This window comes from Musca autumnalis, unplaced genomic scaffold (genome assembly GCF_047663935.1).
Source record: "Musca autumnalis isolate F117 unplaced genomic scaffold, ASM4766393v1 scaffold_1, whole genome shotgun sequence".
Taxonomy (NCBI): Eukaryota; Metazoa; Arthropoda; class Insecta; order Diptera; family Muscidae; genus Musca; species Musca autumnalis.
In genome coordinates, this window is record NW_027411644.1 from 3022946 (window position 1) to 3043756 (window position 20811).

The following is a 20811-nucleotide window of genomic DNA, read 5'->3' on the forward strand; positions in this document are numbered from 1 at the left end:
TACGAAATGGTACTAAATTTGGTAAAATTTAGAATTGGGTAACGGATAGATTTGGAATCCTTAAAAATTCGGAATTACTGTTGGAGATAGTAACTGAAATTCGTACTTTCATACGAAAAGTATTAATTGTATTATGAATAGAGGAATTCGGAAATTTGGTATTATAACCGCTGTTTGTGTGTAAGGCTGAGATATGAATGTAGTTGTGGATATACGTACAATAAGTGTACGAAAATTATGAATTATATGAAACTGGCACAAAATTTGGTTCAAATTATTTTTGTGCAAAGGGGTAGAGCTGTCATTTTGAAATTCGGTATTAGTATAGCAGTTGGCGTTTATAGTGGAGATAGAGAGGAAGTTTTGGAAGGTATATATACCTTCCTTGGATATAAGGAAGTAATTTTTGAAACTTATACATATTACAAGTACTAAATTTGGTACCAGTTTGGTGTTGCATGAAGGGATATAAATGGATTTTCGAATTGTTGTATGGGGGTTTGTGTTGGTGTTTAGATAAGGATTTTTTGAAATGCATACAAATTCTGAAATTAGGCTGAGGTCTGGCTGATTTATTGAGAAATAGGAAATGTATTAATGTTATTAAATTTTACGTTGTGTTGACGTTGGGTGTACTCGTAGCATTGAAGCTGGAATTATATAATTAGTGTGTGAAAAGTAGAAAATTGCAATAAGTTTGGTATTAGGCTAAGGAATAGAAGTGGAATTCCGATTTATTATTTATAAGGTCCTGAATTTTAAAAATTGTACTGAATAGTGTACTATTGTTTTTATGTTAACATGAACTCGGTTCGTAACTAATGTACTGAAATCAAGAAGTGAAACGTATCTATTCAACAAAATTGTTTTTATTTTTGTTGTCTATTCTGAACGTTATAGTAAGTTCATTTGAAAAAGGAAAATCTATGCGGCTAATGTTTTACAAGAAGGTTTTTACACCCTGAGAACAAAATGGCCTAAAATGAAATGTCTCAAAAATTAACTGTTATATAGGGTAACATCTTTTGAATAAAGGTTTTCTACATTTTGATATCACAAATTCCAAAGTTCGGTTGGAAAATGTGGATAAAAATCTAATCCGTTCCGTTCTAATAAAACATGGAATGGAATTTAAAATGTAGGTCGCTGTTGAAGTGTAGAGGTCTTTGTTGAAATTCGAACAAAACGTTTACAACAGTACTTAAATGAAATTAAATATCAATTCAAAAAGGTATTAGTACATCAAAATTTTCACTGTTCACCATATTATATATTGTTTATTCGTATACACTGTGCTCTTGAAACAATTTTAAATGGAAGGTGCTTACACCTTGGAAGTTTTTGCGGATTCTGAAACTACAATGTTCATAAATGAGAAAAATCAAAAAACAAAAAAAATCGCCGGAGCGCTTTTTGCATAAATCGCGATTTAATTTGACATTTTTAGGGCTTGTTTAGGTTTTCACGATTTTTCTTACAAATGTTGTAGCTACGAAAATTCTCTACAAAACCGACCTTTATGGTGTTCTCGTCGGTTTTACCGTTTTTGAGATATAGAAGTTCAAATTGGGACAATTCAAATTCAATTCAATTTTGTATCGCCCCCTTATAAAACAATGTCATGAAGGGTGCGCCTTAACTAACTTTTGATGAAAACCGCTTACACAGCGAAAGTTTTTGTGAATTCTGAAACAGCAGTGTTCATAGATGAGAAAAATCCAAAAACAAGAAAAAATCGCTGTAGGGATTTTTAAATAAATCGCGGTCAAAATACACATTTTTAGGCGTTTTTTTGGTTTTCACGATTTTGCTTGGAAACCGCAAGTCCAATCGAAATGGGGCTAAAGAAAATGTTGTAGCTGTGAAAATTCTCTAGAGGATTGACGTTTGTTCCCAGTCTGTACCATTTTTGAGATAAAGAAGCTCAGTTTACATTTTTAGGTTTTTTTGTTAGGGTTTCGCGATTTTGCTTGAATACGGTAAGTCTTATCGATATGGGACCTGAGAAAATCTTAAAGCTGTGAAAATTCTCTACAAGACTGGCTTAAGTAAATTATCCTAAGTTGTAACATTTTTTTAGATATATAAGTTTAAGTAGGGGATTTGCAGCCATGACATTGTTTTATAAGGGGGCGATACAGAATTAAATTGAATTTGAATTGTCCCAATTTGAACTTCTATATCTCAAAAACGGTAAAACCGACGAGAACACCATACAGGTCAGTTTTATAGAGAATTTTCGTAGCTACAACATTTTTTTTAGTCCCATTTTGATAGGAATTGCGGTTTGTAAGAAAAATCGTGAAAACCTAAACAAGCCCTAAAAATGTCAAATTAAATCGCGATTTATGCAAAAAGCGCTCCGGCGATTTTTTTTGTTTTTTGATTTTTTTCATCTATAAACATTGTAGTTTCAGAATCCGCAAAAACTTCCGAGGTGTAAGCACCTTCCATTTAAAATTGTTTCAAGAGCACCGTGTATATTATTCCTTTTCCGCGTACAAGGTAGCGGGTATTTTGCTAGTAGTTTTATAAACAACTTAAATAATGGATCAAAGCACTGATCTAGCGGCGCGAAATTAATAACTTGCAAACGTATTGAGATACGTCACTGAAATTTGGCACAAACTCAGCTTGTACCTGTGGGTAATAATGGGCCAAATATGAACAATATCGACTGATGTTTTGGTATAGCCCCCATATAACGGTGCCTTAAGATTTTCGGTATTTTGAGGATTTAAGCCACAATTTCGTAGCAAATTACCTGTAATTTGATACTTAGGGTTCCTAGTGGTCAAAAAATAATTTCACCAAAAATTATGGACATAGGTGCACGTTTTGATAAAGCCCCCATGTAACACACATTTTTAAACCAACTTGGCTGTAATTTTGCATTCCGTGTTCTCACTGCGTATAAAATCTTCTTACAAAACATTTTCAACACGGATTTATGTTTCGATGTAGCCCCTTTTATTGTACCCCCGATTCGTTGAATTTTTACTTGTTATCCCATATTTAATAACATATTTAGCTATAATATGGTATTATAGTGTCTCCGGGGGTAGAAATCCTCTTTGCAAACATTTCCCAAGATATGTCCATATTTTGATGATCCATATTGCAGTCATCAAAAGATTTGCAAATATTTCCAGCCCAAATGTGGTTATTCCGTATCCAGAGAGTCCAATTTCTTTCCCCGAAAAATAATCGAACCTAAGTTCGGCTAAGTTTACAAGATGCACTCTATGGAATTATTTTGAAAATTTGAATTTTTTGAAAATTTATTGCTATACATATAACTAAATACCTCCAGACCCCAAACTAATTTTTATAATTTAAATCTCACCCTCTGCTATTAATTGAATATAAATCTTGTCCAGTTTCATTACGAATGAAGTTAATTTTTTTGCAACAATTTTTTAAAATCTGATGCAACAAAAACTTTTGCATTTGATAGTGAATAACTGAGTGAATATTTACAACAACAAAAATTAAAAAACAAAATCTTTGTCTGCGAAGTGTCTGTAATCGATACAATGGAAAATATTTCGCAATTTTATAGTTAGATTTTTTGACTTTTGCGCCGCTAGATCAGGGGTTTCGACCAGTGTGCCACGTGCACGCTGAAGGTCGTGGGTTCGAGGTAACATCAAAACTCAATGGTGGCAAAATAGAGGCGTCTTAAGACACGCCTTTCTAATATGAATCCGAGTGCACTCATTGATATGAGAGAAGTCTCCCTTGTCCCTTCTGGGATGTTTGTGGAACAACTATTATTACACAATATTTGACACCATTTAGAGTAAGTTTATAATTTTTTTCGGATGTTTGGCCAGGTTTTTCGGAAAATTGGCCACTGTGGAATGGTACGAAAAGTATTAAAAGGCACGAAATATGGTACCATTTGTATTTGGCAAGCCGTAAGATCATGTATTCGCAAATTTGGAATGAGGGACACTGATGGAGAGTAGAATATATGTACTTAATGGTTTTTGGAAATTCGACCTAAAAGTGCACGAAAAGTATAAAAATGTACTAAATTTGGTACTATTTGGTATTATGTGAAGGGATAGAGCTAAAACCTTGAAATTTGGAATAAGATTCAAGGTTGAGAAATAGAGTTGATTAAGGAGGTGGTTTTGGAAATGTTTAAGGAAAGTACTAAATGGCACTAAACTTGATACAATTTGGATTTGGGTGACAGTTGGAATTCTGAAATTTGGAATTAATATTACTGTTGGAGTGAAGGATTGTGATATGGAGATAGTTTTGGAAAATCGAACTTATTTGTACTAAATAGTACTAAATTTGATACAATTTGGATTTGAGATAACTGTTGGAGTATAAATTTGCGATATGGAAGTTGTTTTGAAATTTCGTACTTAAGTGCACGAAATGTACTAAATGGTACTAAATTTGTTATTGGTTGTATAGAAATGGGTCTGATAGGCTTGAAAATTGATTGGGTTTTGGAAATACGCTTCATAAATATAATAAAGTATTAAATTGTTTTACATTTCGTATAGAATGTTGTAATCCGTAGGTAGGAATTTTGAAAATTGAATTTAGGATTAACGTTAGTGTGCGGGGTTGACGAGCGAAGGATGTGTAAAAAAGTACTAAATTATTGGATAAATACCAGTGACCCTAACGCCAAGTGTAATAGGTTTCACTCGAATTCAAATTCGAATTCAAATTTGTTCGAACTAAACACGAACGGGGCATATCGTCACCATAAATGCCGGAAGACGTAACCCACAAAAATAAAATTTTACAGGATAAGCAAAAAACGTTATAAAATGAACAACTGTTTTATGGAATATAATTCTTATCAGGGCGAGTATTCGGGATATTATCAATCCTATACGAATGGGAGTAATAAATGAAACCAAAACAGCGGAAACGCTTGGTTTTGGGATCCGTCATTACAACAAAATCTGCAATATTATCCCATTTTCCGAAATGCCATTTCTTGAATAGGATCGTTGTTTTTGAACGTAGAAGCTTGAAATTTTGCCAGAGCATGCATTTTAGCTTAATGTATCAGATTCTACCAAAAAACGAATTTCGATTTTCATGTCGGTTACGTCTTCCGGCATTTATGGTGACGATATGCTAGTATTTGTATAATGGGTTCACGTATAGTACATGCAAGCAAGGTAGGTCATAATAATTGTTCCATAAACATCCCATAAGGGACAAGGGAGACTTCTCTCATATCAATGAGTGCACCCCGATTCATATTAGTTCAATGATATGGGACCTACAGTTTATCGCCGAGTCCGAACGGCGTGTCTAAGACACCACTTTTGTAGAGAAGTTTTACATAGCTGAAATACTCAGGAAATGTCGCCAACATTACTGAGGGGTATTTTGCCACCGTTGAAAAGTGTTTGATGTTGCCTGGCCGGGGAATCGAACCCACGACCTTCTGTGTGCAAGGCGGGTGTGCATACCATTGCACCACGGTGGCACCCATAGGGACCAAAATAATGTCACTAAATTTTACAGATAGCAATCGTGTTGTCAACTTTTCTTCGTACTTTTCATTCACAATTTTTCGATTTAATTTTACCGATTTTAGTCGGTAACCCAAAAAAGAGTTACAGAATTCTACTACAATTGTTAACGTTTTTCGAATGTTCGCCAAACAGTTGGAACAGTTCTGTGGCGAGAATCGAAACTATAGTGTTCCCTGCTTTACCCCTTGGCGAAAAATGGCAAATTTTCTCCACTAAAAAAATCGTTGTTTTAAAATATTAAAACAACAACAACAACGATCTCAAGCCAGACTATTTTGAAAAAAAAAACAAAGCAAAATCGAAAACGAATATACATTTCTTCTGATACAGTAGAAAGTGTTTTATAATTCGCATATACTTTTTTAAATTACGTTCATATAAAAACCTAATTACACTGAGGGGTATCTTTCCACCGCTAAAAATTTAGATGTTCTGATCAGCGAGTGAACTGCAAACCTTCTGAGTGCAAGGTGGTCGTGATTACCACTGCACCACGGTTGCTCAACTAGTAATAGTACAAGAAAAACCAGTGCACTGGTCCAAGTATGAGGAATGGTTTCCATCCACATACATATGTATATTTATATACATACATGCACATATTAAACATATAAATAAATACACACACCAGCTGCAAGAACTAGGCTGGAAAAGAAATAAACAGGAATACGGAATTTAGAACAGAAACAATAAAATTTCTGCAACAAATCCATGATGATGCCATAACAATAAATCCCTTTGTCAGGCGCATTCCCCTCCATTTTCTCTTACCCGTTTGTATGTGCATTATTTCTGACATCCTGTCAGACTTTCTGCCGCATTTAATACCGAACAATGCCCCATGAAGTAACAACAGAAATCCCTAGTTTGTTTTGGTTTTGTGTTCGAGTTGTTTGGACAATCTAAGCAATTCGATAATGAGCTTTAATTAATTTTGCATTGTAAAAATGTCCTTATTTTCGTAGTCAATTCCGTCAATGGGATTTTTGGCAAATGCTTGCTTTGTTCGCATGTACGTTCGTTTGTTTGTCGCCTTGTTGCTCAGTGTTGACACTCGATATATTGCCAAAAAAGTAGACTGACAATGTTGAGTCTGACAAATGAATTTCACATTCGTATATTAAACATACATAAACCTACTTATGTACATATGTAAATGCATAACAAATAAATGTATACATATTCGTACATGTATAGTCAATATGCATATGCGCACATTTATACATACATGAATATGTTTGTGCATTTGCAATGATTTTTTTCCAACCTAACAAAAAACTGCAATATAATACTTGGGATGCATTTTAGAACACAGATTGTGGTACCATTTCTGACACCCTCTTTAATCCATCGTACTTTTACACTGGTGGAAATTGTCTCCATGACCGTGTTTTTCGGAGCTTAGATGCGGGTTATTTGAAATAAATATGCAAAATGTAAATCGTTGTTGGGTGAATGAAATTTGTGTTGTTGTTATACTTTTCTTTTGTAGATGAAGTATATTTGATATACTACACTATTAGAGTAGTACAAAAAGTGTTTAAAGGTATGTTTTTCTGCAAGATCTTGTAAAGGACACGGAGACACAAATTATACAGAGAACAACAACTTGCATACCTACATACATATGTATATATGTTTGTGCATGAACTCCGGTTAATCTTAATAGAACCAACCAATTTGTCCGACTAATACCGTTATATCTAACGATAGGAGAGGAATTGTAAATTATATTTTTGTGGACATGTAAAGTATATAGTAGCCGATATTTTCAATAACTAACATTTTCACTTATGCGTTATAAAGGATTTTTTTTTAAATTAAATTTAGTGTGTTAAGGTGTTGTAACCACTGCGAATTTTACAAAATGGAACATTTTTTATTGGCTCATTTTAAAGTACAGTAGAATAGAATATGTTACGTTAGAAAATAAAAAATCATCGTGATCGTAGCATCGAAGTTTTAAACGAGGTTTTCTCGAAATTGCATTTTTGAAAGTTTATCCTTAAGGCAGAGACTTTAAAAAAATGACGAATTTATGGCGAAAAATCTATCCAATTTTTAGTTGAAACCCATTTTTTTAAATTGATTTTTTTGAATTCCTTTTCAGTTAAGGACAAGATTATTAAGTTCTTAATCATCCCACAAAAACATATACTGACCGGTTTATTCCTTTTCGAACTACAGTTGGCACCGCAAATTGCTTTAACAAAACAAGTGAACAAAGCCTATAGTCGGGACGGGCCGACTATGTGATACCCTACACCACTACCCCTGTGCATAAGCTTTTCACTAGACTGGTCTTAACTCAAAGGGAAAAAATCGATGTCGGATTTTTTTTGCGGCACCCTTCTAAAATGTTTAGTTTTGTTAAAAATTAAGATTGCCAAAGTTTGAGCTAAATCAGAATATGTTAACACGTGCCACTGGGGTCTCAAAGTTTTCATGGTCCCTTTCATGGCGATTTTCAAAATTTTTTGTAGGATTACTTGTTTAGGCACTACAAAGAACTGGTAAACTGTTTTCATCGATTGGACAATAAATGTGGTCTGTAGAGTGATTTTGTGAAAATTCGCTTTTGGTCCCACACAAGTTCGCCTTTGGCCCCATACAAATTTTAAAGAAATCGCCCTACAGACCACATTTATTGTCCAATCGATGACTCCTATTTATACGTACAATATTGCAAACTTGCATTTGTAAATTTTAAATTTTATTTCCAAAGACGAGGCGTTTGCCCCCTTCTTTTCTTGAATACAATTTTTCAATATTCTTAGATTGTAGTATGTATTTCATATCGAAAGATTTTATTTGGATTGTGGTTCAGAACGCTAAGACGTCAGCAACATTTTCTGATGGTTGGCGACGAACCAAGTTAAAATCCAAAATTTTTATGTTTTTGTCTGTTTAAATAATTAATATTTAATTTTATATTTGACTACTGTCGACATTTACTTGGTACTGATTAAAAGCTTTGCTGGTCTTCTTGATTAGCATTTTACATGTTTTTAAAATACCAAAATATTAAAATTGCAATAACTCTCATTGCAATAACTGGCATTTAAAGCTCAGAGCATTTCACCAATTTTGGTAACGCAATTGGGCACATTTTAAAGCTCAGAATGTCTTCATTGCTGAATGAAAAAATGTGAAAGTTGGATCTGCGCCAACCTATTTTGCCTCATAATAGAGGTGATATTTTCCTCATCCACTGACGGGCTTTCTTTTTCGAATGCGACTACTAAAAGCGGAGATATTCGCATAAGAATAAAACTTTGAATTTTTGTCCACACAAGCTTTTTACCCATTTGGGAGCCCTATTAACCAAAATTTCGTGTCGATCTTATCAAAATTGCGACCTGTAACGTGATTACAAAAAATGAGAAATGGGATCCATTACGCCAACCTTCTTTGCAACAACGTAAAGGAAATCTTATCTTCTTCGATTGACAGGCTTTCCTTTTGGAATACGCCTTCTAGAAGCGGAGATATTCGCATGTGAATAGAACGTTGGATGTTCTCCACATAAGCATTTTCCCATTCCGACCCCTGAATATTATCCGGCCATCACCAATAAGTAGTCTACTTCCCCTCTGGGACACCCATTAACCACCAAAATTTCGTGACGATCCAATCAAAATTGAGACATGAAGCGTGATTTCAAAAAATGGAAAAATGGGATGTATTACCGACTACTGCGCTATTTCCGTTATTTGGCCACATAGTCAGGCTTTGCTTTTGAAAAGTCCCCAACCAAAGCTGTGATATTCGCGATTATATCTAAAATCGTAAAAATAACATGACCTACGACAGGTGATATTTTCTACTTTCATTGTCAGGTTTTGCTTTTGGCATACCCTTATATAAGCTTTGAAAAAAAAAACGTTGACATTTTCTCCAAATAAGTTTTTTGCCCATTCCGACCTCTAAATAATATCCGACCATCATCAAAATCAATAGGATTCTTCCCCATCCGGGACCCCCATCAATACCCAAAATTTGGTAACGATCCGAACAAAATTTTCACCTGTGACGTGATTACAAGGTTTAGATGGACAGACGGACGGACAGTCACTCATAGCCTCAGATCGACTCAGCTCGTCGAGACATTCATTTTGGTATGGGTCTACGACCATTATTTCGATGCGTAACAAACTTTTTGGTCAAAACAGTGTTTCGTAGGCGGCCATTTGTCAGAACATTGTGCAATATTTTCAACAAAAAAAAATCTGAATGTAGGTCAAGGTGTGAGCTTTCAGATGAAAACAAAATTTTCTAAAAAAGTTTTGTAGATTTCGTGTAAACAATTTATGAAAAATGTTTTTTTTGGTGCTCAATAAGTGGTTATACCCACTTAATGGTTCACCAGGATAGAATCAGCCTAAAAATGTACACAAATCATTTGTCAGATGTGGTAAACGTTTACAAAAACTACGTATAATTAAAAATAAAAGCAGAGAGTCTCCATTGCCAAAAACTATTGGGCAAAAAATGTGTATTAGGGTCTTGGTATATGAAGAAAATGGATGCTTAGACTTCTAAAAATATTCATATGAAGAAAAAAATTCTACACAAAATTGTGTTCAAAATTTTCGAGTTCAAAATATGGTGAAGATAATTTCAATTTCTGTCTTTCCAATTCAAAAATTAATATTCTATCTGAGGAAAATGAATGCAAATCGATTGAAACCACAAACTTTCGTTGTCTGTGTTCATCTACAGCTCTGAAAAATACAAAAATTCCACCGCTGAACGCTTCTTGTCAACAGGAAACTTATAAACCTATCAAATGTTACTTCTTTGTAATTTTGTTGTGGTCTTGAAAATCTTGAACACAATTTTATGTAAAACTAGCAGACCCCGGTCAGCGTTGCTGGCCCGTCGTAATGAGTTTTAATGACAACTTTTTATCGACTGTATGCTTGACAATTCAAAAACAGGTATTTTCTACCCACTTCTTCGGTCCATTGTCAAACTGAGGAGAATTTTAAATTTATCAACAGATTTGATCCTTAACCTTTCTTTTCTCTTGCGGACTTTGTCGGATTTTTCGCCAATTTATGCTTTTTAGGACTTATTATCGTCCATGTCCCTGTTATTATCCTAAAGCGATCTAATTATAAAAGTTAAAAAATGGTTAAGTCGAATTCTCCCGCTTATTGAGACTTATATGTTTTAGTTTTTCATGGCCAATGGACAGTTGAACCTCACCATTTAAGGAAATTTGTAAATATATAGTTGTTCTTGATCGGGGACGCAACCACCACTGTCTCGAAAATTAATTTGCAACCCGATGTACTCATCAGTTTATCAAATATAGCGATTATAAAACAATAGGCTCCGAAATTCGTCTACAAATATATAGCATAGCATTTTGGATTACGGGACATTCCTGAACATTTTCTAAAATTCAGGTTCAGTAGTTTTGTAAAAATAATTTTTTGAAAAGAGTGGGCGTGGTCATCAGTTTTCAAGATAAAACATATTAAAAAAGTGGGCGTGGTCCGGTATTTTGGCTCAAAATATGTGCCTAGGGTACACACAACTTCATTGCTTACCAAAATGTATGCTGAACCCGATATAATCATAAGTTTGGCTTATACATATAGCGTTTAAAAGAAAGACATGGGGAAGGTACCCCGCCACCCCCCATGAATATCGCTTCAGTAGTATTGGAGTTATGACATATTAAAAAAAACCGGCGTGGTTGGATCTTTAGGCTCTAAAGAAGTAAATACATTGTAGATTAATCCGTAAATTTTTAAACCGATACATGCATATTTTTTGCAAATATAATGTTTCGGGGGGCCATCCCTATACATTCCCTGAAAATTTCAGTAGTTTTTGCAGACAAGATTTAAATTGAAAATCGGAAAAAGTGGGCGTGGTAAGCTTTTCTTTCCATAAGAACCTAAGTTGGGTTATGACAGCACTTGATTTTTATTCATAAAGATAAGGCGTTTTTTTGAATATGCCCCCTTCAAAATTCAAGAAAATAAGCATACTATTTTCACCGGGGGCCAACCCTGCACATTCCCTGAAATTTCCAGGAAAATCGGTTCGGTTGTCTCGCAAATTAACTTCCAAATAGATACATTCGTAATTATTGTAAATATAACACGTTTAAAAAATAGGGTATAGGAGAAGTACCCCGCCCCTTCCGAAATTCAACTGAATTTGTAGCCTATTTTAACCGGGGGCCATCCCTGTACATTCCCTGACAATTTCAGGAAAATCGGTTCAGTAGAAATGATAAAAATGGAAAATTGAAAAAAGTGGGCGTGGTCAAATTTGCTTTGCATAAAAATCCAAGTCAGGTTATGGCGCACATTTTACAGAAAGAATTCTCGAAAAGGTCCAGCCGTTCTCAACCGATGCCATTACCAACGAACGACATTTGATTTTTATTTACAAAGATATAGCATTTTTGAAGAAATGGGGTATAGGGGAAGTACCCCACGCCTTCCGAAATTCTACTAAATTTGTAGCCTATTTTGACCGGGGGCCATCCCTGTACATTCCCTGGCAATTTCTGGAAAATCGGTTCAGTAGTTTTTGTAGAAATGATAAAAATTTAGAATTGAAAAAGTGGGAGTAAAAGTGGGCGTGGTCAAATTTTCTTTGCATATGGCGCACATTTTACAGGAAGAATTATCCAAATAGGTCCAGCCTTTCCCAACTGATGTCATTACCAACGAACGAAATTTGAATTTTAATTTATATAGATATTGACTTCAAATATAATTTCTACCGTTGTCCTCTAATGAGAGGTCGTTGTCTCCTCACCTGCAACCTAAGGGGATTATAAAACATCATTCCGAACTTATATAATAGGCTGTTGTCGGTGCTACAGCAAATCTTTCGTTAGCGTATTTCGTTATTGTCTATCATATTTTCATTCTCCGTTTCTATGAATCAATTCACCAAAACATAGACCATTGTATCCCAATTTTAAGCATTTTTTGATAAATAACTTTTTTTCTTAAAACTTATAGATTTTCCGGAACCGGGTGTCCGTTAAAAGGGACAGTTGCAAAATCCACTACCGTAAATTTGTATGGGAAATTGGTGCTTTTTACAAATATGTATAATTTTATATGAGCGTGGACCCCAAAAGATGCTATTCATTTTTGGACCCAAAGTGTGTCATTTACACAAATGCTTTGACACGTCATTTTCACCAATACTTTGGCATGTCATTTTCACCAACCCTTTGCAATGACATTATCATTACGACGAAAGTTTTAACAAAGTTGTTTGTCATTTCGAGTCTCCGACAACATCAAACCTATTGTAAATAATTAATCTTAAATATTAAGAAAAATGTGTATAAATAAAAACACAAAATTCGTCTATATTGGATCGATGGAATGGGTTCAAATGCTGATTAAAAGATCGGATCTTTCACGACTTCCTTTGCATAGCTTCAAATGCTTATGAAAGATCGGATCTTTCACGACTTCCTTTGCATTGCTTCAAAGGCTAATGAAAAGATCGGATCTTTCACGACTTCGTTTGAACCAATGCAAAATATGCCATGAAATCACGTCATCGCATGGAACCCCCTCCTTCAAATTTTGCTGGGATGTTTCCATTTCCTTCAAAGTTGGTATTGGGCTTAACCTTATTTCTGTCAAATATGCACAACCAAAACATTATGGAGTTGAGAGGAGCCGTTGTGGTCATAGCCATCAAATTGTCGTTGCATAGAATCCGCACAATAGTTGACTCCACATTACCCACTATGACTTGGGTGCATATTAAATGTGCTCCCCTCCAATGATTGAGTGCCAGGGTGCGTCAACTTATGATGGACGTAGTCACCATCGTACACACATGTGAGCCGGTTGACTTGAACATGTGTACACAAACAATGTTTCATACAATTACATGTGTACTGACGGGCTTTTTTAATGTGGCTTTGCCATATCCCATTTGTATGTGCAGACTGTAGACGCCATTATTCTTTGACGCCGTCCCTCCTTTTCCATTCCGACGTTGTTTGCACAACTGATGGCGGCCAAACCCCAACCCATTCTAAGTCTGCCAACCATTGATGCATTGCAACTTTGTAAAATATGCAGCAGTAGTTGCCTGTCGCATGCAAAGTCTCTACAATGTCTAAGCAGAGAGGTTGACGTTGACAGTCAGCCTGTAAAGTTCGTTGGCAGTAGCCACAAGAGCAACCAACACACCGACCAATGCACTACCACCACTAAAAACATTCATACATCTCGTTTTCTTATGATAACAAAATAATGGAAATGGAAATCATTTGATGTCCAACAACAACTCACACACACACACACACTTGGAAAGAGAATATTCTTCGAGTAATTTAAAGATTTAAAAAGGCATCTCAGATGATTGTCGTTTATACTACCTAGGCAGGAAGGGGAGAGGGAGGAGGAGGTACTTTTATTTGTTTTTAGACGATTTTAGTTTTGTTTTACAAATAAATTGTGAAGACAAAAGGCATTGTCTGGTGGGTCTCTTAGCTTTTTTTCAGGAATGACCGTTATTAACTTATCCTGTTCTCACAATGGCCGGGCTATTGTCGCACTATAATGTCTTGCATTGCTCTGTCAGACACAAGTCGCTATAAAATGTGAAGCATGCCGACATAATGACGCTTTTATTGGAAAAGCCAAGGATGTGAAATGTCATTCTGTTGCATTGCAGCTGATTTCAATTTGGGGAAGGTAAAACGTGTCTCTTTGAAATTGCCAATAAAAAATTGAAACAGTTTCGGTTAAAGTGGTGGATGGATGATCTCAGTGATTTGTGCTATTCCGTTGTTGTTTTGTTTATTTGCAATTCGTTTGTAGTTATGGAATGCAAAAGAGGTGTAGGTTTATTCCATTTTAATTGATTCTCTACAAAGTTTTGCAGAATTATAGCATACAGTAACGTACGCTTAATTGTTGTAGTTGTAGAATTGAAAGAAAAAAGTAAAAGTTTTGTTGACTTAAACGAATCACTGATAAACATTTCCAAAAAGCAATAAAACATATGTGGTATAAATCAGGTGCAGTACATCAATAAATACCTAACATTTATCCAAAATTAAATTATCGGTAACTAAGATTTATGTTTAGAAGTTAATATTGGAAACATTCTATATATGTTGGTTATGTGTATATATTCGATGTTCAGAATAATTCCGGCTGGTACGATTTTCGGAAACCGCAATGCAGCCAGGATTTCACAATTCTGTGCAATACAATAATATTTGATTTTTCAACCACTATAACTTTGCCATTTGTTAACAATGTCGAATTGTACATCAGAACCCTGCATAATTTTGGTATAACACAGTGCCATTGTTGTCAAAAATTACTGTATAAAGTCAAAATTTCGTAGCCGATTTTTTTTGTGTAGGGTAAGTAATACAGTGGTGTGAAAAATAATAAGGACAGTGACATTCACAACTTTTGGTCGTGAATGTGTAAAATGGAAGAATTTGCGATGGAAATTTGTTTTTGAAAATGTACATGTATTCCAATAAGAAATCCCGTTACGATTTTGGTTTCTTTCTGTTTAGTTTTTATACAAAACAAATATTTTTCGTAAAATCCGTGATTTCTGCTGTGAAAAATAATGAGGACAGCTTTTCGTTTTAGTAAAAATAAATGGATATTATTTTTTGTGATTCTTTCCTGTAAGTAAAAGTTTAAAATGAATTAATTTCTATTAATTATATGTTAAATCTACCGGTATTTTTTAGTTTTTCTTTGCAAATATGGGTAAAAATACGCATTGTTATCACGCTACTCGAGAAATCATTAAATGTTTACATAAACAAGGAAATGCATACAGAAAAATTACAGAAAAAGCTTAGAATCTTTAAAAACAATGGTGGAGGATGCAGCTAAGTGAACCTCAAAGATAAAAGTCGTAGCAGAAATCCAAAAATTGCAGATGTAATAATAAATGCGTTATTCGATGATTAAAAAAGATCCTTTTACCACATCTTTACAAATAAAAAACTAATTAAATATTAATTTTGACGCATCAGCAACTCCTAAAACCCTCTGTTGTGGCCACATTAGAGCCCACAGTGTCAGAAAAGTATCATTTTAAGCGAAAAATTATACACTTCCCACGTAGTAGTGTAGGGTATAAAAATATTCAGCAAATAATACAGTTTGCTAGAAATCACATCGCTTGGTCCAAGAAAAATTGCTTACCATTCTTTGGTCTGATGAAACCAAATATATTTTTTTGTTCCGATAGAGGAGTTTATCAGGGGTGAAGACCTAAAAATCAATAATATAACCCAAAATATACTCTGAAGGTGGCTAAATATGGCAGAGGTAACAGCACGGTGTGGGGCTCATTTTCTTACTATGTTGTGGGGTCTCTATACAGTATTCAAAGTGTTTTTGAAATCACCAGATTACATTGAAATTTTGAAAAATATAATTCTTCCGTATGCTGAAGGGGGTGTGCCTCTCAAATGAGTCTTCAGCTAGGTTAATGACCCAAAAATGACGGCAAAATGAAAAAAGGTGTTCCAGGATAATTAAGTTAAGTTGTTAAAATGGCCCATACAATCCCTTGATTTGAACCCGATTGAAAAATGTTGTGGAATGAAGTTAAAAAATCAAGCAGGGGAAAGTGTTCATCAAATTATGGCGACCTTTGGCAACTTATACAGGTTGCGTAGGGCGCGATACCAGTAGGGAAGTGCCAAAATTTGGTCGGCTCGATGCCCAGACGATGCGCTTCCGTTTCAGAAAACAAAGGATCGTCTACAAATGATACTGAAACACTTTATCTACCATTCTTTAGTAAAAACCTGCATTAATTTCTTTCAAGTTTGGTCCTTATTAAAAGATGCCATGAAGTGTCCTTATTATTTTTCACACACCAAACTACGACAATTCGCATAAAATATAAAAGATAAATAAAATATGGTTACAAGCAATCAAAATATTTTTATAATACTTTTCTTGACATTTTAAGAAAACAATAAATTTTATAAACTAATGTAATTTTCACTTTTTTAGTCAGACGTAGGTGGTCGATTTGGATGGGTTTTTCAAAATCCATAGTAGAAAGGTTAGGAAAAGTACATAAATGTACTAAAATTTGTACCATTTGAGTGACTTACTGGTTATCAACGTCGTGGCGAAACGGCTAAATCCAGAATCTTGAAATTCTGAGTGAAGGTTCCTATTGAAGTGTAGGTGTGTTCGTAAGAGAAAAGTATTAAAATTGTACCTTTCGTATTTGGTGAACGAGTAGAGCTCGAATTCTGATCGAAAAATTGGACACGGACGAAGTGCCAGATAGATGTATTAAAACGTTTTTGAAAAATGGAACAATAAGTTTACGACAAGTACTAAAATGTACTAAGAGTGTACCTTTGGTATTATGAGAACGAATAAAGTTAAAATCTTCAAAATTGTTACGCTAACATCGGTTGAGATATTTTGTTTATGTAATGAGGTGATTTGGAAATGTGTACAAATATACACGAAAAGTATTAAATGGTACTACATTTAGTACTATTTGGCATTGAGTAAACGGATAAAAGTTGAATACATACACCACCCCCCAAGAAAGGAAAAGAGGGACTTCTCTCCTACTACTTCTTACCGCCGTGCCCGAACGGCGTCTTTTACGATACCACTTTTTAGTGAAGTTTTTCATGGCTGAAATACTGAGAAAATACAAGCCGACATTAGACTGAAAATTTCGGACTCGGCGATAAACAGTAGATCCCATATCATTGAGCTTATATGAATCGGGGTGCACTCATTGATATGAGAGAAGTCTCCCTTGTCCCGTCTGGGATTTTTGCGGCGTTTGTCGCTATCACGTGTATTGTATTATTGTATTGTTATATGAAAACTAAAATGTATCAATCATTTAAACAAAAAACCCCTAGTTTAAAGACAAAATTTTGATGTAAGTCCACAAAATATACCACAAAAACATTCATTCGACTTGAAGCTAGTGTGGACACCGACTACAAAAATGGTATTATAAGAAAAACGCGTTTAAATGTTTTATGTTACCTTAGATATGCAAAAAAAACAATCCGTTTTGTCCGATCAAAATGTTTACCACAAAAAAATAGTGACAAGTGGAGGCAATGCCTTAAATAAATGTTAAGGAAACCTATAATAATGTTCCTTACTGTATTTATATGAGAAAAATAAATGTTTCATTTAAAATCCTGATTTTTCAAATCCACAGTAGCTATTCATATAAGGGAGGTGGAACACGATTGATAAAAAGTGTTTTGGTTGAAATGTGACGAAACGTGTTCCATGTGACACAAACTGCCAAAAACATGAAAAAAATTTTCATGGAACAATTCAGCAACTTTTTGCAATTATTACAATTGGCCATAACTTCAAGACTATCACATATATCTGACTAAAATAAAATACTGATATATTCTATGAGTTTAGTTAAGTAGAACTGAGCTCTTAAAGTATTGGATTATTGCACCATTTTTATCCTGTATGGCCTTAAACATTAACTACTTAACATAATGTTGTTATGATATCGTAACAACAGATCTTAACTCCATCTATTGACAAATGTTAACAATTGAGTTTTCCAATCTTAATGTATTTACATCTTTGTTGGATGTATAAATAGGGGCTCCAAATGGCGAAAATTGTCTAGCAACAACAACATCTAATATGCCTGAGGATGTTAGCCTAACCAGCTAACGAAACGATCGTCGCATAGTGGTTGATGTGTGTGTAGGACTTCGCTAGATATCAATTTTTCAATGTAATCTCCTTAGGCCATAAAGCTCGATTAATTAAATTAATTAAAATCTCACAAATAATGGTCTTCGCCCCTAAAAAGGCAAAAACTTAAAAAATAATTATACTTCGAACTAAATTTACAAATCTTATATCCAAGTACAAATTTTTCAAAAATTGGATGCGATCGCAATAATCTTCTTCCAAAACACCCATTAATGTCAATACGTCCATTGTTCACTGACATTTAGCGTTTTGTTAAAACCCTGTGTGGGGGAGGTCTCCCTCCCCTTTAGTTTTCTGAATTAAAAATAGCCTACGACATATTCTCAAATTAAAGAATCTACAGAAGGAGTTTAATTTCGAACACCATTACATTCTTGAAGAATTTTTATACTCGTATATATTATACGAGGAGGAGGAGAATAGATAGTAACAAGTAAAAAAGCGGCCGGGCCGAACTTTTAATACCCTCACCATAAAATATTCTGAACTAAAACGGAATAATTATTTTCTTTCCTGTGCGCAATTTTATGCGGATGTTGTGACCACTGATACCTAAATAAGTTAAAATAGCATACAAAATGTATTCAATCGGTAGGGAACCTTATATGGGGCTATATCAAAGTGAAAATCGGGAAGCAATACCTAAACATGGACCTATGCTAATGGTTTTTAAACGAGAAATTACAGGTAGTTTGGTCAAAAAATGTAGTTAAAACCCACAAAATACCGAAAATCGGAAGGTTCCCTTATATGGAGGCTATACCAAAAAGTGTTCCGATATAGCCCATATTCGAACTTGACCTGCCTATAAACGAAATATAGCGTTCTAGCTCAATTATGGCGAACGCTAGAGTGACTACAACAGACGGACATGGCTACATCGTCTTAGAATTTTATACTTTACATGGTCGCAAATGATTAGTTCGATGTGTTACCCTCCATACTATGATGGAGGGTATAAAAATTTGAAACTCCGTGAATGCCGGTTCATAGTTGTGGCCTGGAGTTTTATTTCAATTATTAATGGATGGACGGACAAATGCCGCTAAACCGCTTTATCTCGTCGAGATGTGGAAAATGGTATACCATATGGGGAGATATTTCAGGTATAAATTTATAATTTCTTGTATAAATTTCATTTAGGTTTCTCCAGTTAATCAAAACTAAACGTTATAGAAAAAAGCAAACACGAATCACAGTGTTTTAGCCGCGATATATTTTTTTTTCGAAATATATCTATTAGCGGTTCTTTATTTTTTGTTTTGTCGGTTTGCTTACGCATCATTCGATTTCCTTAAAGATTGACATATCGTGTTATGACGACCCTTTAGACATATACTAGTAGATATGTTACCGTGGAACATATGTATGTATGTATATACATACATATAAAAAAATTCGTTCTCATTTTATCAGAGTTCGTACCACAAAACAACAAAAAAAGAGATTTTCTTTTCAATCACTCCGGATAAATTATTATTTGCTGTTTAAATTTTCTTAATGCATTTGCAAATCAAAGATTCTGTGAGAATCTTAGCTAACATCCATTGGCGTATACCAATTCGAGAATAATTAGAGAAAAAGGTGATATAATAACCTTTGCGTACAAAGGAAAATTCCATTCAAAAACATAATTCAATACCATGGCCAGAAAGCAGAGACATTTTTTTTTCGGTTGAGCAAGTCCAAACGGTACGCATTGTTGTGTGATTGACCCAAACTGGGGAATGATTACGATTTTAATCGACTGACGATTGTGTTACGACTTTCACAAGTGTTTTCGATGTTAACCTTTTGAGCCAGAAACAGAGTGGGCTTTATTCGAAAAAGAGTTAAAATATCTACACACAGATTGCTACACTTTGAATAGTTCCCGAGGAAACATGTGACATTCGGTGGCCTTTTCATCATCGTGGAACAAAAGCAAAAGGAACGCTTCAAGAGCTCCTTTTTGTGAGTTTCAACAGCCGAATGTATTCTTAAAAATGAAGAGAAACTGTAAACAATCAACACAAAATACAAAACGAATCGAGTATAGAAACAACAGGCATCGGAGACGCACGAACACACGCATACCGACATGGTGGGCATGGTGGCCAAAACAAAAGCATACTCTTTATGACGTTTATATTGTTGTTATCGTCGTCGTCGTCACAGCTGCCGCCGTTGTAAGGATAAGTGTACACACACATAGACCCTTAGCCACATACACATTACCTTATATGTGTGTGCATATACACATTAATACACACACACACAAACAAATAAGAACAACGAAGAACTAGCCACATTTTCAGTCACAAACAACAATCGATACATTGTGATGGGGTGGAGTGGGGAGGGTAGGGCTGAACGGATGCTTACAATTGTTTTGGGATGTTGTGTGAATACCTTTGGCCATGCGAATAGCTAACAATGGAAATCGACACTATTATTACCAACCAAGTGCTGCGTGCCTAACGAAATGGATGCCTGACTGTCTGACGTATTGAATGGACAACACGAAAACAAAACAGTCAATAAACGAAATACAAAAGAAGGAAAACGAAAAA

General features: G+C 34.7%; 1 protein-coding gene across 1 annotated transcript in view; it reads right to left on the minus strand.

Annotated features, from left to right (window-relative positions):
* Positions 1-20811, minus strand: part of nAChRalpha1 (nicotinic acetylcholine receptor alpha1) — a 126165-nt gene that overhangs the window by 104016 nt on the left and 1338 nt on the right. The gene's annotated exons all lie outside the window — the stretch shown is intronic.